The following is an 18,091-nucleotide window of genomic DNA, read 5'->3' on the forward strand; positions in this document are numbered from 1 at the left end:
GCACACCTGAGATGCACACCGTAATATGTGTTGAGCAATCTCTGTAGTGTGGGGCTTTGCCTATTATTTATAGCACTGTGTTTCCCTGGGGATCTCTAATCTCGTTGCCCGGGGCTATAGACATGGAGCAATCAGTGCTCCATTTCTAAGTGATCTAGAGAAAATTACCCCATGTGTGTATGCCCCTTAAGAGTTACATTGAGTTTGCACAGAAATCCAATATGAAATAGCAAAGGTAACTAGCCAGCAATTTCAGGTGAACACAGGTGGAATTCACAGCAGTGATAACTGCACAGAACACACAGAATACACAGAATACCAAGAAGCAACTAAAGCAAGGTTCAGTAATCCAGGCACTTAGCTAAAATGATACCTTCAGAAACGCAGCTTGGAAATAAGGAACTGTTGCAGGATCAGGGTCCAAATGATAAAGCTACAATTAGAAATGATCACTGGCTGGGAAATGCAGAACTGATCACCTTGTAACAGGAAACAGAAACTTATGATACAGTATACAAGAGACTAAGCTGCATGCTCAACCAGCATCCTGGCTGCTAGGCAACAGCCAGGACTAAGATCCTCCACAGCCGCTCATAGTCACAGTTGCCCAGCAACCGTCATATCATCAGGCAGTGTGGCATCCGGTTCGCCTGCAGAGATGAGCTGCAGCAAGCTCATAACAAGTAATTAGATCGCAAGCTTCACTGGACAGGAAAAACTCTTGATTTGCTGTAGCAATTATATGAACTGTGTAATATTATTTTAAACATGTCAATATGTTTTACATCTATTTGTTGCACATGACTTATTGATTGAATTTTATATAAGGCCTATTGCTACTATTGCGTAAAATGTGTGACTTAATAACTATTGCTTAGAACTAATAGCATGTTTTGCTTACACTGTGAACCGCACTAGATCTCTCATATAATAGTTTTAGGATAGATCTCCTTTGTGTGGAGGTCTCTCTGTATAGGTCTGTGATGATCCCGGGATCATGCAGCAGCGCAGCGCGACTTATGCCTCACGCAGAGCCCCGGGGTCACTCCGAGTTCCAAAGATCGCACAGGAATACACAATAGCAAAGGTACAAAAGTATTACCTTTATTTTACACACGGGATATACATGTAAAATCAGCAATTACAGTCTATATACATTATATACAGAAAGGCCATCAGTATTAGTCACGTTATCAGAACCTTACCACGTTACCTTCAGATTAAGCTCAGATGGGCAGGACCCGCAAGTCCATGACTCTCCCAGCGCTGGCTCTCATTCACATCTCTCCCTCTCTCCCTGCAAACACCAACTTACATCCCAAAGGCACCCCTCTCCCCCTCCCTCAGGAAATCTTAACCCTTCCTATGCTGGGTGCAGTTGCATGAATGTAACAGGGTCTCCTATTACCTGTCCAGGGGCTGATTAACTCACTCCCTTCATCTGGCTTTGAAGCTTGTGTATGTGAGGGATTTCACACCTTCATGTAAACAGATCTCTTCTCTGGAGACTGACCCTGGTGTTATCCATCCTTTAGCTTCTTGTTATTTGGGGGGGAAGTGGAAGTCTCTGCCACTACCTGTTGTCTCTGTTACTAAACAGCCTATAAAGAGGTCCTTTGATCCCTGAACCTAAGACTACACAAAATAAACACATTCCAATCTAAACATTTGGTCCATTCTAGCCAGACCATTTGTCTCCACATATACAGTTGCATTATTTGAGTAATATACATTTGGGAAGACTGCCATAATTAACTTCATAGTCACAAATCCCTTATTCATGATACCATCGCAGTTTACTAAGAACAGGACCTGGAGGCAGTGACGTAACCACGGGCAATGCTGATCCTCCCTACCAGTTTCTCCTGTGCCCAGAAAACTATCTTCTTGCCTTCATATGCATATGTAACAGTATGGGATACAGTATACAAAGCTTTGGGAACATATTACAGTCATTTACATAACATGAGGGAATATTTCCCTCCAGTAGCACACATACTCAGCCTAATGGAATAACCTATTTGGATTATTCAGTATAACATCCTATTATTGTCCGACATACAGCCCTGTGATGTCCCCTGTATACAGCAGTCTGGGGAACACAGCTCAGATATGAATACAGTCAGTGATAATATCCGGTTATCGCCGGCATTTCGCAATTCTCTTTGCTGAAGCGCAGAAAGAGGCGGGAGAACAACATATGACGGAAAGGGGCGTGGCCTGGTTTCGTCACACAGCACCCCTGTTGTTTACCGCCGCTGCGATTCACGGCTACACAATGTCCCTGCGTATTGCTTATCCCTGGCCCTCCTGGGCTCAGCCATTCACAGTTTGGCGCACAACCTCCAGTACTCCTGGTACAGGGTTTTCCACTGTCAGGTGGGAATGTTTCCTCCTCGCCTTCCCTTTTGGTTGTTCCTCCTCCCTCCGCCTCTGGCGCAACTGGGAGGGGCCCGATCTGTGCACGCAGACCAGCATCCGGGAACCTGGCCGCTCTTAACAATAGTGCTGATGTTGGCTGCAGAGGAGCGGCGGGTACCGACAATGTCCCTCCCTCAAACGCCTTCACATCCACCCCACTTGGGTCTGAAACCTCCCCCAGCCCCTGAAGCTGCTGGGCCTCCCCTGGGCAACCTTCCATCCATGTCTGTTCATCCACCTTGCAGGGCCTCAGCACACTCTGCCCCCACCTGCCCTCAGCATTAGGCAGTGGCCCAGGGAATTCTCCTTCACACCATGGCTGCAGAAGAGCAAGGGGTATCCGCAATCCTTCCCTGGCTCTTCCCTCAAAAGCCCCCACAAACACCTCCCCCAGTTCTAGATGGTCCTCTGGACCCTTACGTGATGCTTGAAGGGCCTTGCTGGTGGGATCCTTCTCCCCCACCTCCCAGGGCCTGAGCACACCCAGCCTCCACCTGCCCTCAGCAGCAGGCAGCGGTCCTGGGGATTCTTCTTCACACAATGGCTGCAGAGAAGCAGGGGGTATCCGCAAGTCTCCCCCTGATTTACCCACAATCCCCCCCCTTTGGTCGAACACCTCCCCCAGCCCTTTGAACAATAACTGCTGGGCCTCCCCTGGGCAAACTTCCATCTTCCCCAGGGTGCACTGCTTCCCCAGCCTGGCTATGAGAGAGGCTGGTGGGGTGGCATTGTACGGCAGCACTGCTGGCATCTCCCTTACAGCCCCAGGTACAAACTCACATTCTCTTGCTCGTGCCATGCTGGGTGGTGAGGTGTCTTCCTCTGAGGCGCAGGGGGGTGCTGAGCTATGCCTCTGACCATCCCCTCCATGTTTGCTTGCTTGGCTGCCTGTTTGCGGCAGCGGCTCCCCGGGCACATAATTACAGTCAGTCACTCTTGCCGGGGACTCACAGAAGCGCTGCACCCCAGCCTCTACTCCCTGCTCTGGCACCCCGGTCACATACCTGCCTTTTGACTTCAGCTCCTCCTGGCTCTGATGGCTAAGTGGGAACAGTCCTGGATAATCCTCCTGGGGTGGTAGAGTGGCAGAGCACACACCAGACACATTTCCTTCCATCTCCCCCTGCTGAATATGCTGGGGCTCCTGGGGCAAGATGCCCTCATTCGCTGGGCCACTGGTGGTCATGTAGGGGAGAAGTACTGCCCCCTCTGCTGGGGCACAATCATTGCAGACCCCCTGGCCGCTAGTTCCAAAGTCTCCATCTCCCCCATCTGCAAAAGGGAAGATGTACTGCCATTCTTCCTGGGGTGCCATTTTTGGGTGCACCCCCATCCTTTGGCTAGCTGCTTGGAACAGTGGCTGACCATTGGTTTGTACCTCCTGTGGCGAGGACTCAGCCATCCCAGTCCCAGCCTCCAAGATCTGCTCTGCTCTGGGGCTATTCTCTGGGGCAGCCCCTGCACTGTATACTGGCACTGCTCCATCTATGACAGGCTCCGTGTGCACCAGTCCATCATCACCATGTGGGGCCACAGTGCCCAGCTCCGCCACACTACTTGGCACAATGCAGGGGGAATAAATATCCCCTCCCCGATATCCATCTGCCACAATCACAGTCCATGATGTTAGGGCTCCTTTAGAGTCCGGGGTCCCTGGTGCGATATCACAGGGACACTCCACAGCTAGTTCCTCATTTCCCAACTCACTGAATGGGAACAGTTCTGTGATTTCTCCCTGTGTCAGTGGGGGATCTAGTTCTGTGGCTCTCTGAGGATGCATAAGCTGCAGCAGCCGACGTTCCTCTGCCTCCACCCTCTGACACTGGTCCAGCCACTCTGGGGAATTCAGTTGCCCCTGTGCCAGGGCGACCCTCTCTGCATTATCATAACAGTGCAGGAGACACTGCAACTGCTCCTGGACGCTTTTCAGTTCCCCTGGACACAGGACCCAGTTCCGATACGCGCTGAACGCATGTAGCGGGTCCTCTTGTTGCTCATACACCCATCGGATAAGAGTGCAGTGTGAGCGGCCTTCAGGGGGTGTGCTGCATCGTAGCCTCCATTCGTCAGTTAGGTCCTCCAGACTCATTCTTGCTAATGGAGCTCCAGATTCTGCAGGCCACAGTTCCTCTGCCTCCCCCCCTGGGATCTCGGTAGTGGACCCCTCGGTCATCCACCCCGGTGGCACCATCAACTCCTCCTCCCTTTGAGTTCTCTTCGCGGGCTCCTTCCCAGGAACCACGTTACCCGGTGCTGGCACGCTGGCCGCAGCGATCCGGCTTCTATGCATTAGCTGATGCGTGGCGTTACTTACTTCTGTGACAAAAGCCTTCCACGCCACCGTATGCAGCAGGTTTCCTGCAGCAGCCTCAAATACATACTGCTCAAATTCATCGGTCAGGTAAGCTGCTTTCTCCTCTGTAGTAGCTCCTGTCCATACATTAATCCACCGATATGCTGCTTCCCAATCCTCCCAGAGGGGCTGCATCAGCGTGGATGGGCTTCTCCAGTCCCATTCCTCAGCCAGACGACTCCATGACGATTCCTCATCTATGAGCCTCACTGCTCTGGGTGACTGTGGGCACCTCTTGCCTCTCTTTGGACGTCTCTGTCCTTTTCCTGGCCCCATTCTCCACACGGGCTGCACTCGTAGAGCTTGGTCAGCGTCACTTGCTGGACCCCCTTACGTCAGCTTCCGTTTCTGGGCCACGGCACACTCCGCCGTTCCCTCGCTTGCAGGGATTGTCCCCTGGACAAGCCGGCACTTAAGCGGAATTCTTCCCTCGCTTAATGCCCTCGCAAAGTATACTTTTTCTTCTCACCGGCATCCTTGTTAGGAACAATGGTTACCAGGTCCCTCAAACATGAGCTAATACTGGCCAATTACTGGCTATTGTGTTTCCAGAGCCTGGTCGCATCAAGATACGAGCCCCTAGCTCTCCCTCCTTTGGGTGTGCGATCCCCACCGCTTGCCACCAATTGTGATGATCCCGGGATCATGCAGCAGCGCAGCGCGACTTATGCCTCACGCAGAGCCCCGGGGTCACTCCGAGTTCCAAAGATCGCACAGGAATACACAATAGCAAAGGTACAAAAGTATTACCTTTATTTTACACACGGGATATACATGTAAAATCAGCAATTACAGTCTATATACATTATATACAGAAAGGCCATCAGTATTAGTCACGTTATCAGAACCTTACCACGTTACCTTCAGATTAAGCTCAGATGGGCAGGACCCGCAAGTCCATGACTCTCCCAGCGCTGGCTCTCATTCACATCTCTCCCTCTCTCCCTGCAAACACCAACTTACATCCCAAAGGCACCCCTCTCCCCCTCCCTCAGGAAATCTTAACCCTTCCTATGCTGGGTGCAGTTGCATGAATGTAACAGGGTCTCCTATTACCTGTCCAGGGGCTGATTAACTCACTCCCTTCATCTGGCTTTGAAGCTTGTGTATGTGAGGGATTTCACACCTTCATGTAAACAGATCTCTTCTCTGGAGACTGACCCTGGTGTTATCCATCCTTTAGCTTCTTGTTATTTGGGGGGGGAAGTGGAAGTCTCTGCCACTACCTGTTGTCTCTGTTACTAAACAGCCTATAAAGAGGTCCTTTGATCCCTGAACCTAAGACTACACAAAATAAACACATTCCAATCTAAGCATTTGGTCCATTCTAGCCAGACCATTTGTCTCCACATATACAGTTGCATTATTTGAGTAATATACATTTGGGAAGACTGCCATAATTAACTTCATAGTCACAAATCCCTTATTCATGATACCATCGCAGTTTACTAAGAACAGGACCTGGAGGCAGTGACGTAACCACGGGCAATGCTGATCCTCCCTACCAGTTTCTCCTGTGCCCAGAAAACTATCTTCTTGCCTTCATATGCATATGTAACAGTATGGGATACAGTATACAAAGCTTTGGGAACATATTACAGTCATTTACATAACATGAGGGAATATTTCCCTCCAGTAGCACACATACTCAGCCTAATGGAATAACCTATTTGGATTATTCAGTATAACATCCTATTATTGTCCGACATACAGCCCTGTGATGTCCCCTGTATACAGCAGTCTGGGGAACACAGCTCAGATATGAATACAGTCAGTGATAATATCCGGTTATCGCCGGCATTTCGCAATTCTCTTTGCTGAAGCGCAGAAAGAGGCGGGAGAACAACATATGACGGAAAGGGGCGTGGCCTGGTTTCGTCACAAGGTCCATTTACCATCCTGATTAATTCAAATTAACAGGAAAAGTTGGCATAAGTTCCAATACTTGATCTTATTAGATACTTTAAAGCCACATGGGTATTCTGCATTTTATCTTCAAAACAATGAGAACACTTATTTAAGGTTGGAAATAAATATTGTCATTTTCAGTGTATAAATTCAGTATTTTTTAAGCCTTTCACTCTGGAAAAGAAAGCAATAAAAGCTTAATAGAACAAGAATATTTCATTTTTTTTTAAGACTGTACTGAAAAACTACTGTATAGTACAACCACGAACACAGTTTTCTTAACAAATTCAATATTCAGTGCTATCAAGAGTGACGGTCCTGAAAATTTTCACATGATGGAATGCATCTCATTATGGAATTTCCTGTCTTCTTTCACTTCTATAATTGGACAGTTAGAACAGGAAGTTAAACAAAACAAGTTTTGTCAATTGAAACTTATTTTGATTTTCAGCAGATTTGTTAATGTAAGACATAACTGTAATGTATTTGACTACTTTCCTAAGAGTTTTGGTATTATAAATAACAATAATAATATTAAAAATAAAATCATTAATAATATAATGCTTACATGGAACCTCTGGATGTATTAAAGCAGATAACATAGAGAAAAATAACTTTTCTTTATGTTATCTGCAAATATCTAAAGATTTTTATTTTACTGTTATAGCTAATTATTCAGATATTATTTAAAAATTACTAAGCGCACTTCTGTGACTTACAGTATGTTAAACAAAAAATGATTCTGCGGTACAGTGTGTAAACAGCTCATATACAGTATTATGTTACAAAAGTAGCGTGCTATTCGAATATGAAAATAATGTACTTATATGTTTAAACACTGTGCTGATATAAAATACACACTTAAATATCACAATTAAAAATCCATAAAACAAACGGTGTCCTCTTTATTTTTATGGGAAAATAATGGACAGACAGAAGTACAGTCATTTCATTCTGTGCAGCCCTTTAGGGATAAATGAGGTGAACCTTGTGTCCTGCAACAGATTTATAGGCACAGTTCTTTATACAGAAAAGTGATGCCCTAATCTACCCCTATCTGTCTGTTGTTGTTGCATATTACCATGGGTACCATGCAAATTAACAAGGTAGCTTGTTAGTTGTACTTGTTGCAAGACGATCATGATCACAGCATGGCTTGTGATCGAGGCAACTCTCACAAGGCTATGCCCCCCAACAGCAAGGCCACACCCCTAATTTGGGGGTGTCTTTGGTGAAAATATCCCTCCTGCGACTAACACAAAGTTGGGAGATATGATATATATAAAAATATATATACTGTTGCTGTAGAGCACTGTAGGTTTTTGAGTGTCTGAAAAGTAAATTATATTTATTATAAAAAAAATGTTTTGCAATTCTTAGAATTATATAATTAAATGAAAAGCCACTCATATTAACTTTAAGATCAAAAAAGTTTTGTAGCCGGCAAAAAAAAAATATATATATACAAATAGTTTATATATGCCATGTAGAGGTTGATTTATCAAAGAGAAAATATTCAAAAATTATTTAATAAGAGATGCTTTCAAATAAATGGGCATTCAATCTATTTACCGGTTATTACAGCCTGCAATGGCCTTAACCAAATAGCAGTAGTGGTGACCATCGCTGGTTCTCCATATGAGATCTTCACTATAAACCACTTTCAGAAAAATTATGATGGTAACATCCATTTATTTACCTGTTTTAAACTCATGTTTGGCTTTAGGAGAACCTGCTTTGGAAGCCTAAAACTAGTTCATATGTGTAACTATTTACTGCGATGTTCTGCTGGACAGATTTCCTCAGCTACCCTGGCCACATTTCAATGATAAACTGGAAACAAGGCTGATAAATGGAAAATTAAAATCAATGTAGACAAATGTGAGGTCATGCACTTTGGGAACAGAAAACAGTGCCATACATATAAACTAAATGGCTAGGAATGACACAGTGATATGTGATATTACCCCTGTATAAAGCATTAGTAAGGCTCCACCTTGAATTCAGGGGCAGATTTATTAAGCCCAGTGAAGAGAAAAAGTGGCTGGTAATTCATCACCGGCCAATCAGTTACTAAATGCAAGTTACAGGCTGAGTTTGAAATATAAGTGTTAGGAGATGATTGGCCAAGTGATAAAGTACCAGCCACATTATCATTTCACCGAGCGTCATACATTTTTCCCTCAGTGTTGGATTAAAGGAACAGTTAGCCAGGCTAGGAATGTTTACATTGGAAAAAAGGTGCTTAAGAGGTGACATGAATAATAACTATAAATACATCAAGGGAAAATACAGAGAGATGTCAGATGTTCTGTTTAACATGAGGTCTTTGCACAGGACACTTGGGCATTCCCTAAGGCTGAAGGAAAGGAGATTTCACATGTAGCGAAGGGAAGGGTTCTTCACAGTTAGGGCAAGATCTGGAATTATCTGCCAGAATAGGTTGTGATGGCTGATTCACTTAATATATTTAATAGAGTTGTACATATTTTTAGTGGAGAAACTCATCTGGGGATAGTAGGGTAAATTTCAGCCAAAGTCTCAGGGAATGCTGGGGACAGGATACTATAGAGCATTTTTTAAATAGGTTGAACTCTATGGACTTGTCTTTTTTTCAACTTCTTGAGCTATGGTACATTGTTACTATGATACTAAAGAATAGTGAGAGAAGCTTTGTGATAGATTGCCTAATATTTTTTTAGTAAATCATTGATATAGCTTTTCTGTTTTGTAAACCTAGACCATGTAAAAATGTGAAGATATATCAGTTACTATACACCATGCTGAGCTTCACTGCAGAACAACTATTAAGCCTCCACATGCTAAGAGAGCGGTGTCATAGATTCCCATTAGCATCTCAGTTCCCATGCATGCATCTCCAGTTTAATGTCTATTTGATGCTCTGCATCAGTATTGAAGAAAATCATATTCTCCTAGATTTTATAGCCAGGAGCTAAAACAGCTAATCTCTCCCTTATCTAATAAACTGCTATTGTTTCATTTACTTAAAGCCCTTCTCTGTGGAGTTGTTCTGCTTTTTTTTCCTACTGTTTGAATGAAATATGTCTTTTCTTATTCATTTGAATTAGGAACTAAATGTAGCCATTATAAACAAAGGAAATGTTTCATGTTTATGTATTTGTGATTTCATTATTACACAGTTTCTTAGTGTATGCAATATGTACATCTGTGTATCTACGGGGTAAATCAACTAAAGCTTCTAAATGTTAAAAGTGGAGATGTTGTCCATAGCAACCATTCAGATTCTAGGTATCATTTCTCTATTGCATTCTAGAAAATGATAGACAGAATTTGATTGGTTGCTATTAGCAACATACCCACATTTCACTTTTAGAACCCCTGCAAGATGCTACATTTGTACTGTCAACTTGTAAATGGTGAATTCTAGTGTAAAAACGGACACGTTTATTAAAGACTCATATGCAGCCTAGTTTTTGTGTCTTCACATATACAACAATCTTGAATACAGTAGATTAAATCAAGCATGTACTTTCTGAGGAAACCGTCACTTGATTTGAACGGAGAAACGCGTCAAGAAAAAGGGGAACATTTGCTTTTAATCATCCCATGTTTATTTTGGACTTTCACCACAATCAGTGGCAACTTCAATCCAATAGATCCCACCTGCAGTGACAGACAGTGAGGGACAACGGAGCAGCTGACGCCTGTCTCCCAAACCTGGGGGCACAGTGCAACATTAACACCTTTTCCAGCGAGAGACCCACGGCGGTTTCTGCCGTTCCATCGCCCATATCCAGCCGGGAGAGTGCAAGGTGTGGTCCGGAGGCCGGAGGTATTCCTGCTTGCTAGGAGTTGGCTTTTTCACCATCAAGTCACGCCGGTTGTTAGTGACTCCTCAACATCTCATTGCGGCAGAGGTTGCTCCCGACGCGGGCTCCCACCACAACAGAGCAGCGCCGGTGGTAGCGACCTCCAACTAAGATCTGCCCGACCATCCTTCCACCTGCACAGACCTACCGATCCCTCACATCTGTAAGTTACCATCAAGCTCCTGTCAGCAGCTCCTTACCATCAGCCACTTGGGTATCATTTGGATTGTGTCCACAAAATAACAATTGGTAAACAGTTGATACTACCACACTGATCTAAATAATCCTGCCTATACAAACGGTCCTAGGATAAACCAACTGACTGATACTAATTATAGACCTAGCTATTTGAGACTCCTTACCATAACAATACCTATTAAGGACTCAAGAGAGTAAGAACTCTGGGATTAATTGTAAGATTATAACTGCATGAATTTAACTGTTTCAATTTGGTAATCAAGATAAACATGGTATCAATTTTAATTATATTTTATTATTGATTGTATATTACCTTGTTTTTTAAGATTTAATAAATTGTGTATATTAATATAAATGCGCTCTCTTTTCTATCTGTAGCCCTCCTACATTTTGACTGTCTGTAAATACCCTGTTTGTTGTATCACTGTCTCCTTTGTAAAACGCAACGGAATATGCACTGTATAAGAAACTGTTAATAAATAATAAATAAATAAGCGCATTGGGGTTTTATCGGGCTAAATTAGAACTAGAGAAAATTGTATATATACACATATTCAACTGGGGTAGTGCTGGGTCATTAAAATGTACGTGGTGTGGGACTGGAGTTTAATAGATGTGTGCATCATTACTTCTAAGTAATGTATGGTAAACTGTGTGTACAATAAGTCCGACACTTATGTACATTAAATAGTGCACATCTGGAAATATGCGTGTACTAGTGTACGTGTAATGTAGTTATAATAAGTTATTATAAAGCTAGATGTTTATCTACATTATAGTGATTCTTTTTAATTTATTGGTTTCTAATTTATTTATTTTTAAAATTTTTGGTTTATAATTTAAAAAAATATATATTTTTACTATACTTTTATGGGTTTTTTTTTTTTTTTTATAAGATTGTTACTGAGGTTTTAGATTATGGATGAGTTAAATTAATGAGTCATTGTGTCTGACTCCAACAATTCATATGGAGATCTATTCTAAACAAGTTTCTTATTGCAAGACAGATTCTAAACAGTTCTCAGAACATACTGAGAAAAAAAATGGATCAGTATACAACTGGATGTCTCGTGATAAATGTGGTCATCATATGAAGTAAGAATACTGTCAATGTGGGGGGCGTGGCATGGCGAGCTACCAGGGAGGACGTGATCTCCAGTGGCTCCTGCCCTATACAGCTTAACTCTTTAAATTTTTCATCCTCGATCCCTTCCCCTCACCCCTTGCCTGTCCCATCCTATCCAACCTCTGCCCCGGCTGTCACTGACATTCGCTGCGGAGCAGGGCTGTGCTTCTAAGCGCCGCCGCGGGTTGCGGCCTGGTCGTGGGGCTGGAGCTGGGGCCTCGATTTCAGCCAGGAGGAACGCCACTCGGTCACCGTCTGACTGTGCGGGGAGCCGGTTACTGAGAGAAAGATCCGGAGAGTGTCCCCCACTGCTGTCTATCTCAGCCACATGCAGGGAGAGAAGCTGTGAGTACCCAGCTACGGGACAACCAAGCGGCCTGTTCTCTCCCCAGCCCTGTCTGCGGTGGAGGACGGCCGCCATTATAGCTATACTACCACCGCCATTTTGGGTCTGGGTATCAACCCTTAAATTACTTCAGCAGAGATAGAAGAATTTCTGTGCTGTGGCCTGGCTCAGATGATTACACCCTGCTGTTTTATGAACCCTGCCGTCTCCATCCTTGCTTCCCTCTCCACCGGGATAAGGGACATGTGATAAGTATTGTTTAAATTGTTGTTCAACAAAGCAAAGTTATTGTTTCAGTTTTTCATATAGTTAGGTTATATAAATCACACAAATAAGATGTAATAATACTATTCTATATTGGTTTCTACCTATATTGCTAGATTTTATTTGCCGTTTATCATAGATTATGCTTAAATAAGTGAGTTGCAGCTCTATCTTTTTCCCTTTGGGAGCCAAGCCACCCCCCTAATTCTACACATACTACTGCAAGTACCCCGTTTTTTCTTCTCACCTGCAGTAGTCATGCAGGTCCTATACGCTGGACCTTTTTGTTTTGTCTTTCCCTTTACTTCCTCTTTTACCCCTGTATCTGTATCCCCCTTCTCCCCATGTCTGCTACGCATCCACGATTTAGCCCTGTGAATTTCACCAGTAGCAGAGGCTATACTTCATTGCCACAAAGCCATCCACTGTTGGAACCTAAAACCCTCCCATCACCCCACTTAATTTAACAATGCCTATCTTTCTATCCTTAAATCTTAAGAGGTTGAACTCCCCAAACAAACATAGGTTGGCTCTTTTCTATTTTTGTAAGCAGAAGGCGGATGTGGTTGCTCTCTAGGAAACACATTTCAATTTCAATGCCTCCAAGATTCAAACTTCCCCACAGGTTATTTTGCGAACGGCCCATTTAAACAAAATGGTGTAGCTGTTTTATTTAGCAAACACACATCATTTGTCCACCACACCCATGTCACTGATAAAAATGGTAGATATTTGATATTGACTGGCCTACTCGAGGACAAACTAACAACTATTGTCTCCCTATATGCACCTAACTCAAACCAAATTTCCTTCCTACGCAAATTGTTTCTACTTATACAGAAAACCTCTAAGGGCTCCTTGATAATATTAGGAGACTTTAACCTACCCCTAGATCCCAAATTGGACAAATCCCACCAACCCACATCCCACCAATCCCCAATGTCCAACTTATCTATGGCTTTCCTCCGACACCTGGAGCACAACTTACCCAACTGGTCGTGAATACACCTTTTATTCCCCAGTCCACAACACATACTCCAGGATAGATTATATTCTCTGTGACAAATGGACTTTACAATTAACTACCGATGTCAACATCCTCCCAATCACCTGGTCTGATCACGCACCTGTCAAGTAGAAATGTACCCTGAACCTGTCCAAAATCCACCCCAGGCCATGGCGGCTTTTCCCACACTTATTGAGAGATCCCATAGCAAAAGACACTATACTGAAATCCAACAACTCCTATATGGCCAACAACTTCCCTCATGACACATCTGTCATAAACCATTGGTGTGCTTTCAAAGCGGTCACAAGGGGAGTAGCTATACAAGCTGGAGCTAACTTGAAGCGTAGACTAGTAAAAATTCAGCAGGACTTGGAGTCCAGACTAATAGCACTTGAGTCCCAAAATAAAAGTTCACCCTCCAGCTCCTTGAAAAAGGAGATAGCACAAGTGCGCAGCCAGCTCCAAAAACTTCTCCTCGCCCGCACCCAATCTGTCCTGAATAGACTTAGACACAAGTTCTACCTTTTGGGTAGAATGCACGCCCGGAAGCTACGTGCCCAGCAGGCTAGAAATAGAATCAAAAATCTCATCAATTCCAATAAAGAAAAACTTATTAACCCCAAAGATATAGCAAATCAATTTGCGCAATACTATTCCCGGCTTTATAACCAGTCCGCTGACTCTTCCACACCACAACCCACCAGAGAAACAATCTCTGTCTTTTTGGACAAATTACAGATCCCATCCCACACTCCGGAACAATTAGATTCTCTTAACGCTCCATGGTCGCAACTGAAAATTGGCCATTAAATCCCTCCCCAGAAATAAAGCCCCAGGCCCAGACGGGTTTATTACTGATTTTTACATCACTTTTAGTGACCTCCTAACCCCGCACTTGACTAACCTTTTTAATGAGCTTTCCTCAATAGGCTCTTCCCCTCCAGAACTTTTAGAAGCCTGTATTGTAACTATACCCAAACCAGGCAAGGACCCAGCCTTGTGCCAAAATTACCAGCCTATCGCTCTACTAAATTGTGATATCAAGCTGTTTGCCAAACTAATGGTACTTCGCATCAACCAATTTCTCCTGTTGCTGGTGCACCCGGGCCAGACGGGCTTTGTACCTGGAAGACAGGCCTCTGATAATACCAGGAGAGTATTCAACTTTATTGATTCCCTATCGAAGGAGCAGGACCTCCTTCTCCTATCCCTTGATGCCGAGAAAGCGTTTGACAGACTTAATTGGCACTATATGCAAAAGATGCTTTCTCGGTTTGACTTCATAGATCAGATTCTCACATCGATCCTGACGCTCTATAGATCTCCCTCGGCCCGGGTGTTCAGCAACGGTTTCCTATCCGACTCCTTTAAAATTTCAAAAGGTACCAGACAGGGATGCCCCTGTCCCCCTTTATTTTTGTTATATCTATAGAACCATTAGCCATCACTATACGTAACGAAGCCAACTTTCCTGGTCTGCAGATGGGTCCAATTAGTCATAAACTAAGTCTCTTCGCAGAAGACGTACTTCTATTTGTCACCAACCCTGCTAGATCCCACCCCTCTCTTCACATAATACTCACCTCCTACAGTGCAGATTCCTATTATATACTTAATACCACTAAAACAGATGCCCTACTGATTAACCTCACCAGATCCCTACCCCACTTACAAGCATCCTACAAATTTAACTGTCAGACAGATTCTATAAAATACTTGGGCATCCATATTTCCCCCGAACACAACATAATCTCTCCCCTCTACTCAATACTTTGGCCACCCTTTCCAAATCCTGATTATCATACGACATCTCCTGGATGGGACGTATGGCTGCATTTAAAATGTCCCTGCTTCCTAAACTGATGTACTTATTTCGCACCATCACCTACACCTTCCCCAAGAGATCTATACAACTTGCCACTTCCATCTGGACAAAATATGTCTGGACAGCCAAACCCCCTACCATGGCCCGCTCCAAGATGTCACTCCCTAGAGCCTATGGCGGACTGGATCTTCCCAACTTATTCCACTATCAATCAGCATGCCTCCTGGCCCCGATTAAATATTATACTGAGTCTTCCACCCCTATAGCCTGGGTAACAATAGAACAAACCCACTCCCCCCTAAATCCCACTATCTGATTTAATCAATATCCCAAGACCTCCGCAGCTAAACATGTTACCATCCACTAAAGCAACTCTACAAGCTTGGGACCACCTATTGTCCACCTTACCCGCACAGACAACCAATATTCCTAGCATATCCATTACTACATTGGCAAAACTAATACCTAACCTCAACTTAAATCTCTGGAGGTCCCATGGCGCGGCCTATCTAAGAGACATTCTGGATGCCCACTCCTTGCTTCCCTTTGCTACCTTACAACAACAATTCTCATTGCCCCCATCTGAACACTTCCACTACCTCCAAATAGCACACTGGTGGAGAGCCCACTTTGCTTTATATTCTCCCTTAGATGCCTCATCCCAGATAGTCTTCTCTAGACCACTCTCGACAAACTCCAGAGGCGATATTTCCTTCTGGTATAAAAATTTGATAACTCCCGCCGCCTTCTCTAAAGTGGCCTCTCACCTGAAATGGGAGGCTGATTTGGGTAGAACATTCACTCCCGCCCAGTGGCGTCGGATCTTCCTAACCTCCTACACAATGTCCCTGTGCCTGAACCACACAGAGATGCACATCAAGCTCATCAATAGACTATATCTAACTCCAGACCGTCTCCACACCTTCTGGGCTTCTTGCTCCAACAAATGCTGGAGGCTGTGCGGCTGCATAGGCAATATATTCCATATCTCCTGGTCTTGCCCTAAGATTCAGAACTACTGGTCGGATGTTTTCAACTAAATCTCTACGGTTCTTAAAACCACCATTACTCCCGACCCAGCCACAGCTCTATTTCACATATACCCCCCCGGAGATCTCACCAGAGAACAGATTTGTTTTGGGCCATATACTGATTGCCGCCCGGTAAAATTTAGCTCAGCAATGGAAACAATCTATCCCCCCTTCACTTCTTCAGGTTATCCTGAAAACAAATCACCACTTTCTCATGGAATCCGGCTACGTTCCATTTTCATCCTTATCCTCCTCTCCTCATATACGCTGGCTGCCTTGGCATATATATGTTGCAGAAGGGGAAGGTGCTAAATTCTTCCCTTCCACTTCACTCAATGATCTGCTGCAGTTCAGTCTGAATGAAACCACCGGAAGCCCAACAATAATAGGCCCTCTCATGTGCTTATATGTGTCTAGGTAAACTTTTGCAAACATCAAAGTATATACTGAACCTTGTATAATGTATATGTTTGTTGTGTGCAACAAATTGTTCTACCAATAATCACTTTATGTTGTGAATTTCCTTTGTTCTATATTGCTATGTTTTTCTTATTTTTGACTAAATCTGTATTCTGCGTTAACTCCCCCCCCCCCCCCCCCCCACACACACTGTTCCTTCTTTCTTTTTGTACCACATATTATAAAGCTGTCATAGTCAAAATTTATTGATGGAAAAAAAAGAATACTGTCAATCTGGCTTAGAGTAATGTTCATATAATAAGAAGTCATCCTCCATGTGTAGACTATTACATAGAGAGTATATCAATGTCTCTGTATGGGCTAATGTGTCATAAAACAGCCCCACTGGCTAATACTTAAAAAATATAGACAGTGGGTTGTTCTCCTTAAGTCCCCTTGGTGCCAATGTGCCCAATTGGTGAATCCATCTGCTCTCGGTTTTCTTAAGGAGTAATCTTCGGTCTCCTCCTCTAAGTGGGTGAGGTATCCAATCAATTAAACAACATCTAAGTGTTGAGATGTGGTGGCCAGCTGATAAAAAATGTCGAGGTGTAGGTAATTCTGCTTTCCCAGATTCCATAGCTGCTCTAATGGAATTGCGATGATGCACCATTCTTTCGCGAAACTTTCTGGATGTCATCCCTACATATGCGAGGCCACATGGGCAGTTGAGAAGGTAAACAACATGATTCATGTAGATGATAGCGAATCTTGATAGGCTTGCTAAAGTGTGGATGGGGAAACGTAGATCCCGGAGTCATGCTTTTGCGAAAACAACCAGGGCATTTTCTGGTCTGTGTTCAGACTCAATGTGGGCCTCATTAGTATTTGTTCGAGATTGGGGCCTTTTTTTATAGGCCATCTCCGGAGGATCGTGGTGTTGTAGTTTTAAAGACGGGTCTGAGGACAGTATGGGCCAATGTTTTTTGATGCTGCTCTGGATCTTGGTAGAGGCATGATTAAAAGTGTTCACATATATCATCCGTTTGGTGTCTTTTGGTCTAGTAGTAGAATCTAAAACAAGGAGATCTATAATCATATTATGGATATATATATATATATATATATATATATATATATATATATATATATATATATATATATATATAATTCCCTGCTATTACAATTAAGTTATGAAATATATATTTAAAACTATGTGTGCATGCAATATTTTTCAACTCCAACAACCCTATGACCCATACCCCAGCAAGGCTGTAACAGGACATTTGACTATGTGCCTGATTCAGACCTGATAGAATGACACATTGGTACTTGTGTATTATCACGGCGCCCATCGCAT

The sequence above is a fragment of the Crinia signifera genome, chromosome 3 (assembly GCF_055691185.1).
Source record: "Crinia signifera chromosome 3, ASM5569118v1, whole genome shotgun sequence".
Lineage (NCBI taxonomy): Eukaryota > Metazoa > Chordata > Amphibia > Anura > Myobatrachidae > Crinia > Crinia signifera.